This window comes from Larus michahellis, chromosome 7 (genome assembly GCF_964199755.1).
Source record: "Larus michahellis chromosome 7, bLarMic1.1, whole genome shotgun sequence".
Classification (NCBI taxonomy): domain Eukaryota; kingdom Metazoa; phylum Chordata; class Aves; order Charadriiformes; family Laridae; genus Larus; species Larus michahellis.
In genome coordinates this window covers 21,728,696-21,750,059 of record NC_133902.1, presented here as the reverse complement: position 1 = coordinate 21,750,059, position 21,364 = coordinate 21,728,696, and the positions used below count along the sequence as shown (strand labels likewise).

Sequence of the window (21,364 nt, the reverse complement as noted above, 5' to 3'; positions counted from 1 at the left end):
ACCTATATTAGAGTTTCTTACAGCATATAATACAGTTTTATTTACCTGAGCTGCCAAATCCTGAGCAGATGGACTTCAGGACAACTTTAGAAACTTAGTTGTGTTGGTGTCCAAAGTAACTATTTTTAAACATTTCTTTATTTTGATCATCAAGTGCTGATTATTTTTATTAATCTTGTTGATAACATTGACAATCGTTATCAAGGTTTATTATTACTGTATCAGTAAGATAATCTTTATTATTAATTTTAAAGGTGTAATGAAGTCTCTAACAAGCTTCATGGATTAAGAGAAACTCACTGAAAAGTCCTCCTCTGAAAAGGTCATTCTTATCAGCAGTTCTTCTATATACTTAAAACTGATTGTGGCATTCAGCAACTTTCATTTTTCATCTAAATTATTCAACACCTGTAGGAAGCCATTCTGAAAGCTTTTTTCACAGCACGAGAAGAAACGTAAGTGGTATATGGATGACTATTTGAAATGGCGAAATTATTAGACATCTGAACATCCAGCCAAAATTAGTGCCAAAAAGAAAAACAGATGGCTAAACTCAAGGAAAAGCCAAGAAAAGCAGGCTTAGGTAGAAGATAAATAGACTTCAAGAAATGTAACAACTACAGTATTTTCAAGGGCACCTCTCCTCACACTGATATATCATTTTCTTTCATAGAATTGCCCAGGTTGGAAGGGACCTTTCAGGTCATCTAGTCCAACCATCAACGTAACTCTGACAAAACCCGTCACTAAACCATATCTCTAAGCACTGTGTCTGCCCGGCTTTTAAATACCTCCGGGGATGGTGACTCAACCACTTCCCTGGGCAGCCTCTTCCAATGCTTAATAACCCTTTCAGTGTAAAAATTTTTCCCAATATCCAGTCTAAACCTCCCCTGATGCAACTTGAGGCTGTTTCCTCTTGTCCTATCGCCTGTTACTCTTCTGAGACCGACCACCACCTCTCTATAACCTCCTTTCAGGTAGTTGTAGAGAGCGATGAGGTCCCCCCCTCAGCCTCCTTTCCTCCAGGCTAAACAACCCCAGCTCCCTCAGCCACTCCTCATGGGACTTGTTCTCCAGACCCCTTGCCAGCTTTGCTGCCCTTTTCTGGACCCACTCCAGCACCTCAATGTCTGTCTTGTAGCGAGAGGCCCAAACCTGGACACAGTACTCGAAGTGGGGCCTCATCAGTGCCAAGTACAGGGGGACGATCACTTCCCTAGTCCTACTCACCACACTGTTCCTGGTACAGGCCAGGATGCTGTTGGCCTTCTTGGCCACCTGGGCACACTGCTGGCTCATATTCAGCAAGCAATCGACCAACATCTCCAGGTCCTTCTCTGCCAGGCAGCTCTCCAGCCACTCCTCCCCACGCTTGTAACACTGCATGCGTTTTTTTGTGACCCAAGTGCAGGACCCGGCACTTGGCCTTGTTGAACCTCACACCATTGGCCTCAGCCCATCAATCCAGCCTGTCCAGATCTCTCTGCAGAACCTTTCTACCCTCAAGGAGATCAACACTCCCACCCAACTTGGTGTCATCTGCAAACTGACCAAGGGTGCACTCAATCCCCTCATCCACATCACCGATAAAGATTTTTGTCCCATTTACTGCTTATTTTATGCTTATGAATAAAAGTGTGCAGCCTTTTGGATACTGACCTCCTCTAAGAAACCCATCCCCCTTGGTCCCACGTAATTATTGCTGAGGTACTTCCTCACCTCTAGTAATAAGGTCACACATCCAAAAAAGTTTAATAGGTAACTCAGCAGCCCATGTGCCTATGCAACCCAAGGTTTGATCTACTATTCAGTATTCACTAGAGGACAGCTTCTATGTGCCCAGTAGTTGGTTTCTCTTTCCACAGCTCCGGTTTCTAAGGGCAGCTATTACCAAGGGAAACATTGCAACTAATATGGTAAGTGCCATGGAAGCAAGTGACAATGCCCCAACAGCAGTGGTGTCTAGAGCACAGGACCTGATTTAGGGAAAGGAAATATCAGCAGAGAACTACACCATCAGAAACTGAGACCACCAAATCCCTGCATGCGTCTAAATCCTCTAGACCCCATTTCAAACGGGATGCATGCATGGTCTGGAAGTCACTCCAGTTTCTCTCAGGCACTCATGCTATGCAATGACGCATTGAGCAAGTCCCATCCGTTAGAGAGGAGAAAGAATAAGACAAAGCAGATTAGTTGTATAATTTACAGCATTTCTTGGAGGCTTTCAGGGGTGCCAGTGGAGGAGGAACACTCGAGAGAATTCCTTATCTGCTTAATGGGGAATTTGGCTCGAAATGGAAGTTTCCTTAAGAAGTAAGAGGTATGGCTCACATGACTAAAGAGGTAAAATAGCAATACCTCTGGAACAGAATATTTTGTACTGAAGTTATGTATTCATAGCATTGTTAACACATGTGAAGTCAAATATAGTCTTAGATATTTGCCATAATAAAACTAAATTGCTCTTCATGGCGGAAGCGATAATCTGAACAAACTGCATGGAATGATTTTGCCAAGAAAAAACCCTAATGTTCATTATCAATAGTTCAATTTCCTTTACATTAGATTTTTAACTAAAGCAATAACACAAAAAACAACCCAAACAAAGCCCAAACTAAAAAACACTGCCGCAAGTGACGAGTATATACAAACACAAAAATCAAACTCTGTGCCAGTTTATGTTGTATTATCTCAACAAGGGGGAAGAAATTATCTACCTAGACATATTGGATCTTCAAATCTCACTAAGCAAGCACAAGAGATTTCTACAGCATTTTAATCTGCCTTTCATATTTGTATTGACTTCTTTTTTAAGTTCCTATGAGAAAATGCAGAGATAAAAGGGCAACTGCTGTTCTTGTACAAATCACTGTAGTGCAGATAAATGATTATCAGACTTGTATTTGGCTCTACAGGAAATAATAGTATATGAAACTTTTTTAAATACCCGTTAGCTTGTAAAAGGCAGAAATATAAATATTGTAGTCAGACTTTTGAGGAGTTATCTGATAAAAAAAATATACCAAGATAAAATGCAAAACACTATAACAAAATTAATTTGAATTTATACGTGTGTAAAAAATACCCCAAAAATTGGTTTTATATCCTAAACCATAGATATTGTGGCTTAAAAAAAATTGAGGGGAAAAAAAGTCATTTTACCCAAATGAATAAACTTTCTTAAGAAAATTTATGTGCTGCTTTTATTCTTATCAGCTGACCTCTATAAAAGCTCTGTGTACTCCATAATACAACTAAGAGCTTCTGTGTTAAAAGTAGAAAGATCATTGAATGATTTAACCTTCCAGAAATGAAAAAATAAAGTCACTTTTTCTAAAAATAGAACTTGATAACCTCCAGTTATTTAACTTCTACATCAACTACGATCTTGCATTCTGTCCCATGACATTTTCCTTTACCATTTTTGCTTATAATATTTTTATGCAATACACATTATCAGTAAATAATTAACTGGATCAAAAATATCCAAAGGATTAGCAAATTTTCAAGTGTAAAATTAGAAATCATTTTTCTTGCCTCAATGTAAAAAAATGCAGTCCAGAAGTAATTCTGCATTTCATTTTCTTTTAAAGGGTTATAAATAGTAATTTATAAACAGAAGTTATGTTTCAAAGGACAAAACCACACATCATTACATAGGCAAATACTTCAATTATCTAGATAACCAAGTAAACTTGTCAGGGTTTAGCTCATATATCAAAAGAAATAATTTTGTACTAAAGGTTCAGCTGTGGAAAAGGAAAATAACAAAGAATTTTTCTTCATTTTAAAAATTTATTTTATAATCTTTAATTTAAAAGACTTCTTTAAAAAGGTTGTGTTGTTTGGTGAATGTGTACGTTGAATTTTCATGCATTAACACGTACGGGTACTTCTGTATTTTAGCTCTGATGGGAAGCAGAGCTATGGGAGGCAAAGTATTCCGGAGGAGGACAGCTTGAGATATTTACAGCACAATCTAAAGCAGAAGATACCGAGAGGCTCACTGGAAGTTGTAAGATTTCTTTTATAAAACTTTGGAGACTTAAGACTGTCAAGAACTTCAAAAGTCTGCCACCGCCTTGGCTTCTTCCAAAACAGGTGGCACATCTATGTACCTTAAGGGTATTTTGGTACTTTGTCAGGGGTGTCTTAACAATGCTTCATAGCAAAAGCTGCAAAGGATCTGAGTATTTTTGCCAGATATAAACCACATCTAATTCGTCAGCACAAGTTTTGTTATTGGTGCAGTGCCTTACTGGATCAAATCCCTCAGAGCAGTTCATAAATTCACTGCAAGGAAATAAAAACAAAACGAAACGAAACGAAACGAAACAAAAAAAAACCCAAACCAACAAAACCTACCCTGTTTTCTGTGACTTTCCGGCTCTACCAGCTGTCCTGCTTCTCCCAGATTTCAGCCCTTAACAACACACAGGAGTGATTGCACCACCTGTTATTCTCATCATTTGCTATAACCTGAATTTGCTCCTCTGTGGTCAGCAGCGTCACAGGGCTACCCTTGCTACCTGCACAGCTTTCCAAACAGAAGCAACACATCACTCAGACACGACATCCCTTCTACCTTATTTCCAGATTATTCCATCTTTACCCTGAAATAGGTCAACCATCTCTCGTGTGACCGCATTGCACTTTCCCGTCTCCTGTGCTTTTTCCACTGAATTGTCCCCAATAGCTTCAGCTTTGCTCTTCTCTTTGGTGTTCAAACAAGGACATAAGCATGTCCCCTACTTAAAATCACAGCTTCCTAGTTCCACTGAACTCATTAGATCCAAGTTTCAGTGTTATGTTTCTGTTCAGACCACACAGATCCTCCAAAACTGGCACTCAGCTGACAGCACTGCTGCACGGCCTTGACTCAAGAGAGATCTACTGAGCCACCTCCGAAAATTTACTGCTGCAATAGGTGGTTGTTCCTTACTTATTCTTTTCAACAACTCTTGCCAAAAGACTTAAACTAGCTGTAAGACTCGCCTGCAGAGAATGTGCCCTGGGCAGTGGCTTACTCCCTCGTCCTTTGCTCCCTTGTCCCAGGGGTCTAACTACACATATAAGGACAGCAGCCAGCAAACGCTGAGGCTCAGCCCAACATTATTAACACGTACTTCCCAAGTGCCTCTACAGAAAAAAAAAAATAAATTGAAAACCCCCAAATCTATATACTGCTACCATATGGCCAGAAAGCTAATAAGCATCACTCCAAGGAAAAGCAAAGGGGGGTGAGTCAAGAAGCCAAAACAGAGAAAATACTCATTAACCATCTTTTCTCTATGAAATGTTAAGGAATACTTTATTATTGAAATATTTATACTCAAGCAGAGGCTTTTAGAAAATTAGCGTCTTTTAGCAAAGAATTCCCGTCTTCTCAGGTATAACTCAATATCAATCAGCAAAACTTTGAAGGAATTTGTAATGAGGTAAGACTCTACGGTAGGAGAAAACTGAGGATGCTAACACACCTAGCTCACAATTCCCATGCTTTATGGCAATTTATGTTGATTCACTGCAGGCTCAGACACAATTTTACATTGCAAATTACATCTCAGCCCTACTAGAAAGAAAGTGGAATCAGCAGTAGGAGTATTTGGAAGCAGATACTTCATTTAAACGCTTTTCTAAATTTCAGCAACTCATGACCACTGAAACAAAATGTAGTACCTCAGTGCTCTTTTGTTACTTAATGCGTGCAAACAAGGACTGCAAAAGGCTAGTTCATTCTTAGGAGAAAATGCCCTACTATGTAATCATTATAGCAGTATCCAAACATCTTGTTGTAAATACGATGAATAAATACGGATTAGTTATTTCTCAAGGCCATTGAACCTGAAGTGATCCAGTAATCTTAAAAGGCGCCCCAAATCTACCTTATCCTCTTCATTATTCTTGTGACGAGTTAGGACGGGATTTCCAATGCTCAGACGTTGTCCTAGGAGCCCCCGTTGGCATAACGAGCCTGTGAGGCACAGGGCAGCATTACGCTGAACAGCCACAGTCCCTTTGGGTGAGCGGAGCAGAGGTTTCCTGAGAGAGGGGAGGAAAGCCCGGCCTACCATCGCAGCCTCCTACTGAACCCATCTCTCCTAGAGGACACCCCAGTCACAGAACAGCAAGATAAGTCGTCAAATAGAGTACCTAGAAATTGCTCTTTGCCTCCAGTCCTAGCCAGCAAATAAGATAAGATGGAGGATGCTGCTGGCTCAAACCATGCCGTTTTCTTTTCCTTTGTTAAGCTATCAAATGCCAATTGTAATCTATCAGCTAGTGTTATTTTAGGATAATTTTTCCCTGACATTTTCAGTGAGAGATCCAACTTTATTTGCAGTTATTGCAGATTGTTATGATTGTAAAATATCATTTCAGGCTGATCTTTCCTTTGACATGTTTATGAAAAGGTATGCTGCTTATATAGCCTCCTTCCTCTCAGTGCCACCCCCAAAGAATCAAGAGAGGCAAAGGCACGTCCTGCAAGCACAATGTTAGTTTCCTTCATTTAAAATGATAAAAGGAAAGGAAATTCAGGATTTCTGAGTCCTTTTAAATCTGCTCCTATTTCTGCACTGAGACAGAACCGCCCGTTAGGAACATCAACATATGCCATTTATAGGTATGATCTGAAAGTCCCATACTTTTATTTTGTAAAATTTTAAACATCAAATGATACACTGCAGAAAAAATGCTTTTACAGATGGTTTCCCTGTATATAAAAGCAGTTTGTGGATAACGTAAATTGCATTTCCTGATTCCACAACAGAGAACTTGGTCTCGCTACTTTAAATACCTCCACAGAACTGCATGGAAGAATGAAAGTCACCCTGGGAGTTTAATGTTTGCACCTCTACCCTTTTTCGAGGTTCTGCTACAGCTATTACTTTATTTATTACTTCCTAATCTTTTTTGAAGTAGTGATGTGGCTGTTTTGCCGTGGTTTAACTCCATCTGGCAGTTAAGCACCACGCAGCTGCTTGCTCACTCCTCCCCCAGGGGAGGGAATCAGAAGAGTAAAAGTGAGGAAAAACTCAGGGGTTGAGATAAAGACAGTTTAACAGGTAAAGCAAAAGCCGCGTGCAAGCAAAGCACAACAAGGAATTCATTCACCGATTCCCAATGTCAGGCAGGTGTTCAGCCATCCCCAGGGAAGCAGGGCTCCATCACGCGTAACGGTTACTTGGGAGGACAAATGCCATAACTCCGAACACGCGTGCGTCCCCCTTCCCCAGCTTTATATACTGAACATGATGTCATATGGTATGGAATATCCCTTCAGTCTGTGGCGTCAGCTGTCCCAGTCTCTCTTCCCAACTTCTTGGGCACTCACCGCCTGCTGGCTGGTGGGGTGATGTCAGCAGCAGACAAGGCCTTGACTCTGTGCCAGCACTGCTCAGTAGTAAATACAACACCTCTGCATTACCAACACTGTTTCCAGCACAAATCCAAAACACAGCCTCATACTAGCTACTACAAAGAAAATTAACTCTACCCCAGGCAAAACCAGTGCACATTTTTTTATTAAATTATTATATATATATAGATATTAAATAATATATAAATAAATTAAATTAAATTATTAAAACCAGTATATTAAACATTTTACTATTAAAACTTACTTTCCATACATAATTAGAGATGTTAGATGACATATAGAAACGAAAGTTATTAATAAAAAAATATGCCAACCTCAGAAACTTCTGTCCTGTTCACTGAACGAAATCAAGTCCTGTGGGCTGAGATAGAAATGGATAAACTCAGGGTACAGAGTTGACATCACAACAATAGCATTAAATACTTAGATATGAAAAGACAGCAGTCTTTTTCAAAGTGCTGTCTGGAATGTAAATGTATATTTTCTCTGCTTTCTTTTACTAAAAATATTTCCTATTCTTATTCTTATGAGAATAACGACAGTGAGAATAATATTCTCAGAGAGAGAATAATGTTTCAGTTTTTAAGTTGTTTGAATCTAAGCATTAGTAAAAATAGATTTTTTTTTTTTTCCAAAAAAAGAGAGTGTTTTTATATCAAACATATCAAGATAATGAAGGAATTAAGAAATTTTGCCTCTTTGTCTCACTCTGTCCGAATTTAACCACAGTTGCTGCAACTATTTTGCTGTTGGTACACTGAATCAGAAGAGGTTAAAGTTTATGCCACGTTGCCCAAGATGCATTTATTTAGGAGCATTTACTGCTATATCCAACTGAGCTATTCCCATTGTCACATCCGAGAAGTGCCTAGTACTTAATTAAGCCTGTGCTCTAGTAGTGGCTGCAGTGCGGAGTATGGCGTTTGCCCAAATAAATCCAAGACTACTGTTGGAATTCACACCTTGAACAATACTTTGGGAGGCAAGGCTGAAGATCACAATGACTCACAAGTTCATTATTTCCATCTTATTTGAGAAAAAAAGAAATATCTCAATAAGCCTAAAATGTCCTAACCTGATATCCTCAAAACCATTCCACCCGGTGGAATAAAACCATGTTAACAATAGAAATATCCCCCAATTTCCATCTTCCCTTGAGGAATATTTTCTATCAGTTAAGCCACAAAACAGATACTTTCTCACTTGCTCTTTCTGTAGCCTGACAGACCACACATTCCTGAGAGTACATACATTCAACAAGAAGGATGGAGGTCATTTCCATCAGATGCTGCTCTACAGTCTGTGGACCAAAGAAATGTCACCGGAAGAAATAGCTGTAGAGCCAGACACACTCAGGCTCACAAGAAAACAGTATCAAAGAAAGCCGTGTTTTCCACAAGGACTCTACCATCCAGACAAGGCACAAAAGGTAGCTGATAACCGCCGTTACTAGGCAGAGAGATTCTGAATGCCGAGTGGATGCAGGTTTCATTCAGGTATTTTTATTAGCTTTTCAGTCAGCAGATGGAAACATTTATGTCAGTGATACTACACTGAATTCAGGTTTGCACTCAGAGACAAGTGCCTCAAGCTAGTTGTAGCTTTGCTTTCAGGGGAGAAAGAGTTGGAGTGAAACCATCTTTACTTTGCTTCTGCTCTGTGAACCAACTGACTCACCTGACATCAGAGTCACGGTCAACACATAAATCAAGGAGTCTGGGCTTTGCAAGAACAGATGTGGCTGACTTGCTCTGAATCACTCAAGTGAGCTTTGCACCTTCCAGGTAGCTTCAGCAGTAGATAAGCTGGGCACTAGCAGCAAGTAACTGGTACAGTTCCTCATATCATATGTGAAAGATAACACAAGAAGTCCCCAGCTCTGGCACCAAACAACCCTGTCCCTGCAAAAAGAAGGTGGCTGTTTTGTTTTTCTTCCCTTTAAACAGCTAAAAAATAAAACAGCCATTTACTTCCAGCTCCACACATGCTTACAGCAGCTCTCTCGCAAATACCGCCCGTACAACAGCAGCCAGTACAACCGCATGACAACCACAAGTTGAAGATTATAGCTCAAATCCAAAGCAGCAACAAAGAAACACTCATTCCCGAGCAGCATTGAAATGGCACCTTTGTACCTACTCAATCACGTAGCAGCCCGTGCTGTTGCCAGGGGAAATAGGGTGAATGAGAATTGTGGCAAGGTGGCTCCAACCGACATCAAATGCCAGTAACCTCCAGAGGCTGGTATAATCATTGCAGGCGGGTGGGTAAGAGGCTGCGAGCAGCCATACAAAGCTTGTTTTAGGAGCTTCTCGCACATTAAGACTTTGAGGCTTTAAAGCATCTTTGCTTGGCTATCTCACTAGCTTTTGGATAGCTTTATGATAAGATCACATAGGAGCTCTTTGCAATTATGGGATTAACAGAGCCATGTTAAAGCTATTATTAGGATTGAGATGTTTTATACAAAGCTGTGTGTTGTTTTGGATACTACTTAAGAATTTTCTCCATCCTGTATCATATTCACAGTAAGAATTTTAGCTCTAAAAAAGATGGTGAGCAATACACAAATCTCCTGTATTTTAGAAGGGGCAGCTGATTCCGTGCCGGTGTCACACTCCTATGGCTCTCCTCCCACCTACTTCAGCACTGCCATTTGCTTTAGGGCTGATGACAGTCGGAATAGTTGTTTTCAGTGAAACTACAGCTAAAGGCATGGTAACACCAGCATACCAAAGCTGCCCTCTGAAAACTTTACCTAATCCCTGTTCTTTTTCTTTCTTTATTTTACAGATCAGCTTGTATGGAGATACTCAAGTAACAATGTAAAATTCAGGGAGAGTATTCTTTAAAATGTTTTTCTTCACATATTTTCTGTCTCTTTACACGATGTACAACTTCCCTATGTTGTTACCTGATAACGCATGCAATCAAATACAGTTGTATTCTTCTGGGGAAAAGGAAAGTGGATGGATTTTTTGGGGCAACTACAGGGACAACTCCAACAGATGCTGAAAAGCTAAAAGTCCTTCACAGCATGTAATTTCTACTCTAGAAGATATGCTTAAGTAGCAGGTAGCACCTCCTGGCATCTAGGTCTTGCTTTGGGAAAATGATATTGAAAAAAAAATTAACAAATCACAACTTACCAGTATTTTGGTTCTACTTAACCATAAGCCTTTTCCTCAACAAACAAATGCACAAAAAAACCCCATCAAACAAAAAAAAAAACCCCACATGTTGAGACAAAATGAATAAAACTTATCTGTGGTAAATCTGTGATTTACCTTGTTATTGGCATATACAGAGCCTCAAAATTTATAATGCCGCTTTCTTCAGCAGGCAGATTCTGCTCACCTAAGCCAGGTAAGTCAGACAGCCCGACTAGAGGGCGTGAGAGCGCGCAGCAAGATATTCATCTTGTCATCCCAAATGGAGTTGATTATATTTATTTATTAAGTATATTTATTAACATGTCAATATAAATATATCTAACTAGTTACTTGGGTTTCTTGACCAAACTTCTTGAAAAGCTTTTTTCTCTCCACGGAAAATTCTGATATGCCTCCTCCCCTTCTCCTCCCTGAAGCGCTTCAGCATGGGAATGCTGTCATGGTGTCTAACGGGAGCTGCAAGTTTCACCTTGCTTGAAAAATACATCCTAAAATTTCAGAATACTGAAATTAGACCATCACGACTGAAACACCATCAAAAGCAGTAAAAAATTCAACTAGATTGTTCTGAAAATTGTCAGGACCAGGACTGAAGTTCACACCGAGTGAAATGCTTCTTTCACTGAGCTCAGTGAACCCTGCATTGTTTTTTTCTACAGTGTATAGAAGACTTGCACATTTCATGCAATTCCATGAAAATGTTAAGAACTCTAGTAGTTGTGTTGATAAAAACACAGGCAATAAAGTAATGGAAAATCAATATTATATTTCTGCAAGAATGGTCAGGGTAATCCAAATTTAAATTTCTTCATGAGTTTATATATTTGACCTGACTAAAAGCTCAAAGTTTATTTCCAAAGTATGTTGAAAAGTATGCTGAAAAACAACAGAAGGTAGCAAATTATACAAATTCCACTTGCTGTCAACTTAGCAGCATGGTACAGTTTACTTTTCATCCTCTGAAAGACCCAAGTTAAACCTCAGTGAAGTGACGTAAATCTGCATCTCAATTTCTACTGCATAGAATCATACAAGAGCTTATACTATTGGGAAGCTGCTTATCTTAAAAACAGTGAGGACCGGGATACACAAAATCGGTGTATACTTCCTATGAAATGCCATTAAATTTTAAAGAGACCACCAGCAGCACGGGAAATCCTTGAGCCACGATTGGCTGTAGGCCAGAGGATAGAGGAAGCACTGACAAAGTGGCACTGCTTGTCTAAAGCTCAGCCATTACTGGAGAGTTCCAGAAACAGCGTATGGAGGTAAATGGATCTTTGCTCTGACATGATACGACTTGTCTCATGGTCCAAGCATGTAAGTAGTAAATGCCACAGAGAGAAAGAGTGCACAAGAAAGTGAGAAGAACAGAAGAACATTCAAAAAATCCCATCTCATGTTTTTTTTAGATTCTTTTCTTATAAGCGAACACGATAGAATAGTAGCTCAGTGTACTATAAATACACTTATGATAATTGGTGTGTAGTTCTGTGTAATTTAGGGAAACTACAGTACCATCCTTTAGTATAAAGACTGAAAATTTCTTCCTGAAGTAACTGTGGCAGAGAGAAAAAGATTTCACTGAGAGGTTCAAATTAACAATTTCAAATAAATTCACTCACAGGTCCGATATGCCACTATTGCAAGTTTTATGGATACAATGGAAGAATGCACTATTGCAATTTAAGGAAAAAAAAAAACAATTCACAGAATACACTATTACAACCTAACACGTGATCCCGAAAATTAACAACACAAACCACAAGCGCACTAGATATTAATAACTTAAAAGAGTGCACAAATCACGGTCTTAAAGTATGCCAAGTATCATACGTATGTCATTAAATCACTTACCCTCTCTCTCCGGTAAGGCTGCTCGATCACTGGGAAGTTACCTTGCACAGCATCCTGGACAAGGGGGGAAGAACCTCCTACAGGCCAGCTGGATCGTTGGAAGATTTTCCTCCCAAAGATTTCCCCATTTTCTTCCCCCAAAATTAGGGTTTAAATATCCTGATTCAATGGGTGGGCAGGACTGTGCCTGAACGGATTGCACGATCTGGGGTGGTCATCTCTGGTGGTTTGATGGCCCCTTAGGTAGTACTGTTCATTTTGTGATGGCTGGTCTCACGCCCACTGAACAGTGGTAGGATGTGACTCAGGGCATTTTGTTAAAGGCACCATTCGGGTGTCGGTCCTTACTGCGATGCCGCGTTGAGACAACCCCAGACTGAGCCATTTCCACAGCTCCTCCCAAGTTCTCTCTGCTTAGATAGGGATCAATAAGCATCTGTCAAAGCGAGAGGAATGACAACTCCCTGCATTTCACCTTTTGCACTCTGAAACCAGTTTTGCCGGGTGATCCCATTCAGTAATATAACAACATCTGCCTATTGTGCAACTTCAAAAGATTTGACTAAATTTTTCCTAAGCACAGAAATATGAACTTGTAGCCAGCAAACAAGGTATGCCTACTTACCTTTCTGCACAGCACCTGGAGAGACGAGGCCTCAGACACTTATTTAACTGTAAAGTTTATTAGTTCTTTCTCTTTACTATTAGAAATGTTCATTTCAGAGTGCGGGCAAGGTATTCCATCTCTCTGTTAGAAATATAATTTCAAATCTAAAAGGAACATCAGAATTATAAAAGGTGGGTAAGGTCAACAGTGATGGGCACTGCTCAGGGAGCACAAACCAGTGCAGATAAGCATCAAAGCAAGATACTTGCATTCCCCAGCCATGATAGAATTTGAGTTCTAAAATGAGGTAAACCTCTGAGGCTTCTTGTATTTCATTCTTTTTCCAGTATATAATTATCTTTTGACCAAAAAAATTATTTTTCTTTTATTTCCCCTTTACTTATACATATATGCTCCCTTGATGGGATGGCATTATTGAGCTGTGAATCAACTGCAGCCAGTGGAAGCAGTGAACTAAATAAACAGGAAAAATATGAACCCTGATGTAGTAACATTCGATATTTTAGAGTGTCTTCATGACCAGCACAATCCAATGAAAATATTAAAAAAAAAAGAGATTAAAATATCTGCTTTAAAGAACCTTAACTTACCTCTAACTGCAACTTTTCTTTAAAAAGAAATTGAAATCATTTTCATTACCATAAATTTGAGAGACAAGTGTGTAGGTAGAAAGAGTCTACAGAAATCTGCTTTCTTAAATGGCAGGAAGCTGGAGAACTAACAGCAATCTGCACTGCACAGTTGCAACCACTAACTTGCTGGTAAGAACTGTAAGAGTGAACACTTTAAAGGCGATGGTCATGTTGCTTTCATCCAGCAAGTCATTAAAGCAAACCTATTCCTGTCTTCGAACACTTGAGCAATCTCGCCGAATGCCTATTTTACAAGCTTAATGTTAGGATGTGCATAAATATTCATCTTTCATTTATTTTATATCTGTTTTTTATTATACCAGAGGTAGTTGTAAGCTCCTTGTGCTACGGTCGGACCGCACCAGAAAGACATCAAACTATTTTCACTTTTACTGTCAACATTTAACTATTGCTCTGACCATTGAGTTTCTAATGAGTGAAATAAAAATAAAGTTTAGTCATCAGGTACCAGCCACTAGAATCTCAAGTGCCGGAATCCGCTCAAAGAGGCATTTCTATTTTTCAGCATCCTTGCTCTGATCTTCAGTTATGAAGCGATCTAATATTCACTAGAAAAAAACTGGTATTTTCTGTTATTGTTGTACTAGCAGGTATTGTACTGGAAGTGAAGGGATTGCATTTCACTCTAAAACCCCTTGACCTTTATTAGTACTTCAGGGAGCTTGAAAGCCAGCTGGGATAAAAATAAAAAAAGGCAATAAAATAGACTAGTACATATTCTTCTGACTTCCTGAAGCAACAGCGGAAATAATAACCGTCAGGTTTAAAGATTAATTTTTAATGAAATGCTTACAGGCAAATAGATACAATAATTACCTTAAATCATATACTGCTTGTTTTTAAAAGGGACATGGAATCTTATGATCAAATCCATTTCTAGATCATATTTTAAGTCACATTATTTTAATTAATGTATTCAAAAAGGAGTTTGCAAATAACTAAGGCAGCAATTAGACAGTGCAATTTAATCAGTGTTTCAGTTTGATGTTAAAAAAGTAGATGAAGGCTTAAAATAAGATTCTCAGACACTCGTAGACCAATAAAATGTCCATATGTATTATGGTTGTGAAGATTTTCACAGCAACATAGCAAAGGGACTACCTGCTGTATTTTGTTATACTAAATTTAAGGATCTTCATATAGTTGTATGTCATGTAGATTTACCAAAGAAATCAGTTTTATATGTACGGATAGCATTGTGCAGCTGGAATGACTGACTAAAGCCCTATATGATTAAAATAGTATCTCTGCTGGCATTTTACTACAGGTCTCATTCTGATATCCCTTTTCTACTTATACAGCAGTTTACTTGGCATGTAATTAGTCCAGTGGCATAAAAATGACCAATTTTTGCCCTGGATTTGAATTAATATGAAGACAGATCTGGAAGTTATGATGACAAATTAAGAGCTCTCCTCAAGTGGATGAGGAAAAAGAGGAAGAGGAATTGTCTTAATTTCCACGACTAATAAGAAATCCCTCCAAACTCAAAAGCTAAAACACTTTCACCAATGTATTCCATATATATATATACACACACACACATATATGAGAATCTATAACCCATTTTGAACTGCAGGCATGATCAAGAGACATATTTGTATCACACTTATGCTTTCTACCTAGGAAATTTAAGTTTCTTATTAGGCAGTTCTGTAAACACCACGCATGCTGCTTCAAATATCCACTCTTCAGGGAAACTCAAACGCAACATACGGACATAGCTCTTTTAAGAAGAATAATTATATCTAGTTGGCGCTAACTTCTTGTACCAATCTTTCCAGGACCACAACAACCCTACTGCTTGGAAAAAAATCCCATCCTATTAGTTCAGCAGTTCACCCACCCTAAGCCCACACAACACAAGGCTTTCCTGGGCTTTCTAAAGAGAACATAGGAAGTTCCCACGGCTAGCAGCCAAACCCAAATGGCTGTCTTTTTTTTTTTGCCCCTAAACCCTATTTCCAAGTAGGATTACAAATTATTTTACAGGAATATTTTTATATCACCACAGTCGAGCTAATGCTAACAACCCATTTAAGATTCCCTTCCCGGCATTGAAAGGCATAACTTCCCAAGAGCTCTTGGCTGTATTTGAGTAACAAAGATTTTGGAAAAAGGAGCATTTTTTCCTTGACTAACTTTGGGAAGTCAAACCCAAACCACTCTGTTATTACTTTAGAGCCATGTCAAAATCCAGTACCTAAAGGGGGCTTACAGGAAGGATGGGGAGGGAGTCTTTATCAGGGAGTTGTCGTGGTTTGACCTCAGACGGCAACAAAGAACCACGTGCCACTCGCTCGGGCCTTCCCAATACGGGAAGAATCAGAAGAAAAAGGCAAAACTCTTGGGTTGAGACAAAGGCAGTTTAACAGAACAGCCAAGGGAACAAGAAAACAACAACAATAACACGGACAGAGGAATATACAAACACAATCACGGAACCGCCGCTCCCCGTCGCTCCCCAACTGGGCCCAAGACCCCCGACCTGCTCCAAGCGGTGACTTCCCGCCCCCTCCCCTGGCAGCTCAGGGTGGGCATGGCCCACATGGCATGGAATACCTGTGTCCCTGCGGAGCCTGCGGATAATTAACCCTCTCTCCGCTGGAGCCAGGACAGGAGGGTAATGATGGGATGAGGAGTAGCAGTTCCAAACTGAAAGAGGGTAGATTTAGGTTGGAGGTAAGAAGAAATTCTTTACTGTGAGGGTGGTGAGGCACTGGAACAGGTTGCCCAGAGAGGTGGTGGACGCTCCATCCCTGGAAGTGTTCAAGGCCAGGCTGGATGAGGCTTTGAGCAGCCTGGTCTAGTGGGAGTTGTCCCTGCCCCTGTCAGGGGGCTTGGAACTAGATGATCTTTAAGGTCCCTTCCAACCCGAACCATTCTACCATTCTATGGTTCTATGTTTGCTAAAGTTAGATTCACTTAAAATTCTACATTAAAACAAGAATTTTTAAAGCCTTTTTCCAAGCTTATCTAATGCATTTTTTTATACAAAGCTAGCCAAGTTGTTAATACTTAGAAATATACATTAACTCATAGTTTTATTTAGTATCCCTATCCATATTAATTTATTGCTCCATGCTTCTACTTGGATGTAGCTGCTTTTTTTAGAATTGTTACATGCAGTTTTAATATGCACTCAATATCTCAGTTTTAGATATTTCTGTGATAAGCACTAAACATTTCTGTTAAGAACTGCAAGGAACAGTTTACAGGGTAGTGCACAGAAGTCCAAGTTTTAATTTGGAATTCTAAAGAACATCTTCTTTAAAGCTCTTTGGAGCTCTAAAAGGACACGTATGGCCTTTTGAGGCTATTTAGGTCTCAAACTATAGCTTTTCTTTAACAAATACAAATATGCATGATCCGAGGTGGTATTAAAATGGAAAAAATGTGTGCAAAATTCATTATTTGTACTAAATTCATGGTTTAATCTGCATTTTTACTTTGGTTCAGGCTAGGAGAAATTGCATGTAAAAAAGAATGTTGACAGGATGGAAAAAAAGGTCTTTGATTTTTATGCGTATTGGGGGAATAAGAGCACCAAATTTTTTTAAAAAATTACATATATTTGTGTATATATAAACACGGTAAAAGATGTTCTTACTTGCAAAAGCAGTGATTTATAAAGCACCACATTCTATCAACTTCTATGTAAAACTCCATAAAGGCAAGATCACTTCTTGTTCCTTTCTACAACTTTTTGACATTAATTACTTAATTTTTTTTATTGGTCTGGTTAGATATTCTAGTATACGCATGCCGAATTGCAGAAATTTGCATACAAATAAAAGCTGTGTAGTCATATTTTGTTCTAATTTCCCATACATGTCCCTAAACAGCCTAGGATGTATAAATTACAGTATCATTTAGCTAACAATCTTTGATGGCTACGTGTAACAATATAACCTTCCCAGGATTTAATTAAGCAAGTTCAGAACATGACAATTAGAAGTAAGGGGCCACTAGAGAAGGATAAATTTAAAGAGTTGCCCTCTGTTTTTAAGCTTTTATGATTTTATTACCTTTACTAAGAACAAGGGAAAAATACAAACAGAGCAGATAAAACAGTTAGTGTTTATCTTAAATTTTTCTTTCCAAGACAGAGAAAAAAGACTTTGCTTCTAGTGTCCCACTCTTTATAGTACCTTTTGGATATGTCTTGAATTTTCATTCCACCACTTCCATGAATAAAATCTGTCTAGAAAAAGTAATGTTAAAATTTTCCTTCCTCTCTCTCATAGTGAGTGTGCAGCGTGTATGGGCGTATAAGCATTATGATGCCACCTAACAGTGGATGAGACTCTATAGACTTTGTAAACATCAGAAAATTGGGACTATACACATAGAATATTTTCATCTGCTCACATTTACGTAGCACAAGTTCAGCAGAAAAATTTCCTTTATCAGTAAACATAGTGTTTTTCGGTATCTGTATTCCATTTATCTACATAAAATAGTTAAATGAAAATTAACTTTACCTTAAAAAGGAATAACCATATATCCTTTTATTGGAGTAAACCCCATGTTATTTTGGGACTTGAATTGTCAAACAGAAATCTTGTTCTGACTTTACGTTTCATGTTTTTGATGCTTATTACGTTGGTCCACCTTAGCAAGCCATAGCTGACACGGCAAAACGTTCCTGTAATGTATCGCACAGTAAAATGCCTATTTTGGAAACCCGGAGGTAAAAATGAAAGAATATTATTTTACCCATACTACCACTTTTTTTAATACTAAAAATCTTTAGACATACTCCATTTAATTAGCCTCTCTTACCAGTTGCAATTTTGTTTGCATTACCAAGCCATTTAATGTCTGGGTTTTTTTAAGTTACATGGGGTTTGGTGGGTTGTTTTCAGTTCCCGCCCCCCACCCCCCACCCCACTGTATTTTAAATAAGATTTAATGAAAAATTGGTATTATGGGGTAATCTTCCTTCAAGTGTTGTACAAGCAAGTGACCAAGGGCAATCTGCTTTGAAATTCTTTTCACACAGCTAGGACCCCTCACCTGTGTCGTTACAGATATTTAATTCCCTTCCACTGTTAGATCAGTTGTCACAAGTTTATGTATCTACTACAACACCGATAAGTACTTGATGCAAGGTGGAGCAAGACTCATCTTGCATGGGATTTGCTACAGTGGATAAAGCCATTGATTATTTATTTTTTTTATGATGAGTTTCTGTCAATCATTTTGACAGTGAACCTTTTTTAATGCATCACAACAAAACAAAACTCAGGAACCATATCCCAAACCAGGCCGTGTAATATTTGTTTTTTTCCAATGAACTAAGTTAGGTGGGTCGAGTTTTGAGGTTACTAAAAAGCCAAAAGTCTTTCTTGGGACCTATGCCTAGGAAAAGATTTAGTAGAGATTTTCATGGAATTTAATAGACTTTCTCTTTTAACTCTTGAATAAAGAAGAGTTGTCAACTTTGTTAAGATCATCAAAATGAGAGTAAGGAGGGAACAGTGTGGGGGTGAGAGAGAAAGTAAATGAACTTCCACAGCAGAATATTAATAACTGGAGATCAAGGACTCCGTAGGTTTGCAAGTTTGTGCACATGTCATCTCGTATACCTTCCAAACTTCATGGTTTTCCATTAGTACTCTACTTCATTATTCTTTTTTTAATCAGTATTGCTACAAGGCTGGAGTAACTTTGCAATTGGGAGTACCTCTCAGGTACTGTCAGAATATATTTCAACAAATCTGGGGTATCCCTCATATTATATACTGATTTCTAGTTACAGATGCATCATCTACAACATATAGTCCTTTAATATGTGCAAAACCAGTGGGATTATAGATTGTGTCTCTGTTAATTTCTCAAGATACCCTCTTTAGACTGGGCATGCTGAGTAGATATTAATTCACACGCCAAGCAAAATGGCTTTGTCATATAAATTAGTCAGCCCTTTTTTACATTCAGAAAACCATTATGCAAAATACTGTCCATCACGCTGAAATTGACACTGAGGACGAAAAGCTCTGTAAACTTATAGAGTAAGGACAGTGTATCTGTTCCAAGAATCATAGAATGGTTTGGGTTGGAAGGGACCTTAAAGATCATCTAGTTCCAGACCCCCTGCCCTGGGCAGGGACACCTCCCACTAGACCAGGCTGCTCAAAGTCCCACCCACCCTAGTCGTGAACACTTCCAGGAATGGGGCATTGACAGCTTCTCTGGACAACCTGTTCCAGTGCCTCACCACTCCCACAGTAAAGAATTTCTTCCTAATATCCAATCTAAATTTCCCCTCTTTCAGTTTAAAACCATCCTATCATTACACTTCCTGATAAAGAGTCCCTCCCCATCCTTCCTGTAGGCCCCCTTCAGGTACTGGAAGGCTGCTATGAGGTCTCCTCGGAGCCTTCTCTTCTCCAAGCAGAACAACCCCAACTCTCTCAGCCTGTCCTCATAGCAGAGGTGCTCCAGCCCTCTGATCATCTTCATGGCCCTCCTCTGTTCCAACAAGTCCATGTCCTTCCTGTGCTGAGGGCCCCAGAGCTGCATGCAGTACTCCAGGTGGGGTCTCATGAGAGCAGAGTAGAGGGGCAGAATCACCTCCCTCAACCTGCGTCTTTTGATGCAGCACAGGATGCAGCTGGCTTTCTGGGCTGCAAGTGTGCTCATGTTGAGCTTCTCGTCCACCAGCATCCCCAAGTCCTTCTCCACAGGGCTGCTCTCAAGCCATTCTCTGCCCAACCTGTATTTGTGCTTGGGATTGCCATGACCCAGGTGCAGGACCTTGCACTTGGCCTGGTTGAACTTCATGAGGTTCGCACAGGCCCACCTCTCAAGCCTGTCCAAGTCCCTCTGGATGGCATTCCTTCTCTCCAGCATGTCAACTGCTCCACACAGCTTGGTGTCGTTGGCAAACTTGCTGAGGGTGCACTCAACCCCACTGTCCTTGTCACCAACAAAGATGTTAAACAGCGCCTGTCCCAGTACTGATCCCTGAAGAACGCCACTCATCACTGGTTTCCACTTAGACATCGAGCCATTCACCGCAGCCCTTTGAGTGCAGCCATCTAGCCGGTTCCTTATCCACTGAGTGGTCCATCCATCAAATCCGTGCTTTTCCAATTTAGAGACCAGCATGTCATGCAGGAAAGTGTCAAATGCTTTGCGTAAGTCCAGGTAAATGACATTGGTTGCTCTCCCCTTATCTACCAATGTTGTAGCACCATTGTAGAAGGCCACCAAATCTGTCAGGCAGGACTTGCCCTTGGTGAAGACGTTGTCTGTCACCAGTCATCTCCCTATTTTCCATGTGCCTTAGCAGAGATTCCAGAAGGATCTGCTCCATGATCTTGCCAAGGCACAGAGGTGAGACTGACCAGTCTGTAGTCCTCTGGGTGTTCCCCATTTTCAAAAAGGGAAAAAAGGGTTATGTTTCCCCTTTTCCAGTCAGTGGGAACTTCACCAGAATGCCACAGCTTTTCAAATATAATGGAAAGCAGCTTAGTGACTTCATCTGCCAGCTCCCTCAGGACCTGTGGACGGATTTCATCAGGTCCCATAGACTTACGTACCATCAGGTTTCTTAGATAGTCTTGAACCTGATCTTCTCCTACAGCAGGCGGTTCTTCATTCTCATAGCCCCTGGTTTTCCCTTCTGCAACTTGGGTGGTGTGGTCAGAGCCCTTGT

General features: G+C 39.7%; 1 protein-coding gene across 1 annotated transcript in view; it reads right to left on the bottom strand.

The window, feature by feature from the left end:
* ZNF804A (zinc finger protein 804A) overlaps positions 1 to 21,364 on the bottom strand; it is a 229,848-nt gene that overhangs the window by 198,164 nt on the left and 10,320 nt on the right. The gene's annotated exons all lie outside the window — the stretch shown is intronic.